Source organism: Epithele typhae (assembly GCF_022376455.1).
Source record: "Epithele typhae strain CBS 203.58 chromosome Unknown BXZ73scaffold_145, whole genome shotgun sequence".
Lineage (NCBI taxonomy): Eukaryota > Fungi > Basidiomycota > Agaricomycetes > Polyporales > Epitheliaceae > Epithele > Epithele typhae.
The window spans coordinates 54,521-58,031 of record NW_025954336.1 but is presented as its reverse complement, the minus strand read 5'-3'; the positions used below and the strand labels follow the sequence as shown (position 1 = coordinate 58,031).

Sequence of the window (3,511 nt, the reverse complement as noted above, 5' to 3'; positions counted from 1 at the left end):
GGATTGGAGTAGTGTGGGCCCGGAAGCCATATATCTGTTGGGAGCGGGACAAGGTTGGCTTTACAAGCGACGAGGACGAGCAAACATAGCACACACTATTCCAAGAATATGCCCCTCAATGCTGGGTCATGCGGGGTAGGCCATTTTCTGTCGTTCCGATGCACGACCGATGAGTTGAAACCACATTGGTGAGTGCTTGAGTAGTGATAAAGGCTTCTCGATAAGAACGAGCGGTGTTGGAGAAGGAGAGCATGGGAGAAGACGAGACGCATGGTAAGGAAGCGGCGGCGGCTTGCACTTTCCTGAGCAGGGGTACGCCATAGTATTCCCCATAATCAGTGCACGTATGGGTCGATGGCGTAGTTGGTTATCGCATCTGTCTAACACACAGAAGGTCCTCAGTTCGAGCCTGGGTCGACTCATTTTTACTTCGGTAACTTTGGTCAAGCGCTCGGGAGGGAACTTATGACGTGCATGCTGTATGCAGACGTGGAAGCGCGTCTTACTCTTGTCATGATTCTCTCCTGCCACCACCAGCCACGGTCATTCCCATCGTGGCTCTACCTGTAACATAACCCTTATGGCCTTCCCTCTGCCCTCGCATCTTCCCCGCAAGAAAGATGCTCGTGATGTTTCAACCCAAATCCTCACCCAAGTCTCTGAGACCTCGGCCAAGGCGCTGAGTGCGGAATTAGCCTCCTCATGGGTGTCTGAGCTCAACGACACCATTAGGCAAACAAAGGTGAGTTTTCCCGTCGCGTCAGAGCGCATATATCCACCCTGACCCAGGCCGAAAGCAACGCATACACGAGCGCATCTCCAGCGACCTCCCCGCCTTTGAGAGGCAGCTCGCTTCCTCCATCGCCGTACAAGAGCGGCTCCATTCCCTGTCCCACAATGTAGACAGTCTGGAAGAGAGTATCTCAAACCCTCAGGTGAGCCGCCTATCTACCCTCTCTCCAACTTTCGACCCACGCCGTCTTCAAGTCAGGTCTCGTACCCACCCTCGTCAACACGCTCACTAGCCATGCGGCGGTTGCGCAAAACGCCGCAGACGTGCGCGCACGACATCACGCTTTCGCACATTTGCTGCAAAGCAGAAACGAGCTGCGACGTCTGACGCGGTTGGTGGAGAAGGCGGAGCTCGCGGACGCGACGATTGCGTGCGCTTCGCTGGGGAAGATGATTGCGGAGGCTCCGCTACCCCTGCTGAAGAGTGAAGTCATGGGTGACATGAAGGTGCGTGGCCATTCATACGTTTTGGTGCAGTTGTGAACATGGTGTGTGTTACCAGCGAAGATGCGCGGCGCTGCAAAACCGGACGGAGGAGCAGCTCTTGGACGCCTACTCGAGGAGTATATCGGTTACAGCGTCGGAAATAGTGGTCAAGTCTTCTGTGCAAGCCGTGCCACCACGCGCATATCGCCATGGACCCTCGCTTCCTACGGCAGTTAATGGTGAGAACATGGATGCCGTGATTGGTCTCTCCGCCATCCTGCAGTCGATGTCACCCTCCACTCTCTCCATGCACCTATCTACCCTACGGCGCGACATAATTGCACACTGCATCGAATATGTCCTGAAGCAGCCTCTCCAACTACTGCATGAGAAGACGGAAGATATGACGGGCATGGTGGAGTATAAACTGTCCCTTCGGCGAGGTCCTCCAAACACCCATGACCTCACGCTACACCTCGACAACCTGGTAACCACCATGACCTTCCTCAACGACCACCTCTTCCCCCACCTCCCACCTCCAGAGCGCAAGGCATTCCCGCTCTCCCTTTGCACCTCCCTTCGTACCGCAATCCTCAACCATCTACTCCTCCCTAATCTGGCCTCGTCTCTTGCTACTTTACCTGCGTTCCTCGACCTCACAAAGCGAGCAGTCGAAATGGAAGACACGGTGATCATGAGGATGTTCGGGGAGAGCGGCGCCGACCGGGGCATCAAGTCATGGGCCGACGCCGTCGGTCACCACTACGAGCGCAAGCGGCGGGCCGACATCCTGGACAAGACCCGTGTCGTCGTTGTCGCGCAGTATGATGACAGCAGCGCCTTCCGCGTCGACGCGCCTCTTGTTGCTCAGGAGAAGATCATCCCCATTCAGGTCGTCGACGAGCCGGTCGTCGTGAATGGGAAAGCAGCGGCCGCGAACGGGCATGCTGAGGAGGTGGGGGCTGTGGCGGACGATGCGTGGGGCTTCGAAGAGGAACCGGCGAAGAAGACTGACGAGTCTCCGACGGATGACTGGGGCTTCGATGACGACCTCGACGCGGAGACGGAAGCTCTTAACCCGAATCCCCCGGCAGCACCTGCATCACCGCCTCAGCCTCAGCCTGCGCCCCTACCAGCAGCACCCGCGGAAGAATCAGCGGAGGACCCCGGCGATGCATGGGGCTGGAACGACGACGCTGAAGAGATTCCTGATGAGTCCATTGCGGTCGAGGACGACTCGCCCTGGGACGATACCTGGGACGAGAAGCCCGTCACTCCGGTCAAGGCACCGAAGCAGGCGAAAGGGTTGGAAAAACGGTTTGGGAACAAGAGTCTACCGACCTCCCCAGTCGCCTCGACGCTTCCAACGATGTCCGTTCGCGCGGAGACAGCCCCTGCTCCATCAAGCTCACATCCTCCTCTCCCATCCCAGCCAGTACAACCTCCCCACCACGCCCCACCCCCCATGCTCAAGCCGCTCCAAGTCACGGAGTCGTACGCCGTCTCCGGGCGCACGAAGGCACTGCTCCGCCTCGTCGAAGACGTCCTCCGCGAGGGCGCCGAGCTCGCGGCGTCCGGCACCCTTAGCACGTCCTCCGCCCCGGGCGACATCGTCCTGCAGGCGGCGCCGATGGCGCTCGAGCTCTTCCGCGCGCTCGTCCCGGTCACGAACGCGGTGCAGCTCAAGCAGGCGGCGAAGGAGCCGATGCGGTTCTCGAACGACTGCATGTTCGTGGGCCAGGAGGTCCGGCGGGTGGTCACGACGCTTGCGGGAACGCAGGTCGCGGCGCGGGGGAAACTGGAGGAGGGTGTGGAGCGGCTGAGGGTGCTGTCTGAGAGTTGGTATGAGGATGCTGTAGTGAGTGTTCCTTTCGATCGCTTGTTGCGTTTAAAGTGGAGGGGGCTGAAGTGGGTCTTAGAGCCGCGAGGAGAAGGTGATTGAGGAGACACTGGAAGAGGCGCGAGGGTTCATAGACACGCATCTTCAAGACCGGTACGACGAGTGCGAGAGCGCGGTCAATGAGGTCTTGCAGCGGATACGGAGGATAGCGCCCCAATGGAAGGTATGTGCGCCTTTGTCTACCACCCCCTTCCCCGCTGAGCACGTCTCGGTCTCCAGGCCGTTTTGATGAAGAGCCGATACTACGAGGCGCTTGGCACGCTTGTGGAGTGCGCCCTGTCGCGTATCTTGGGCGATATCCTCTCCCTGGAGGACATCACGGAGACGGAGTCACATAAGCTCTGCGAGTTGTGTCACATCATGAACTCGCTGGAGGGCCTTTTCGTCGAGGAT

General features: G+C 58.8%; 1 non-coding gene across 1 annotated transcript; it reads left to right on the top strand.

Moving 5' to 3' along the window:
* Positions 1 to 348: 348 nt before the first annotated feature.
* On the top strand, positions 349 to 422 carry BXZ73DRAFT_t211. Its single transcript has one exon. It is a non-coding gene; the product is annotated as a tRNA-Val (tRNA).
* Positions 423 to 3,511: the final 3,089 nt, after the last annotated feature.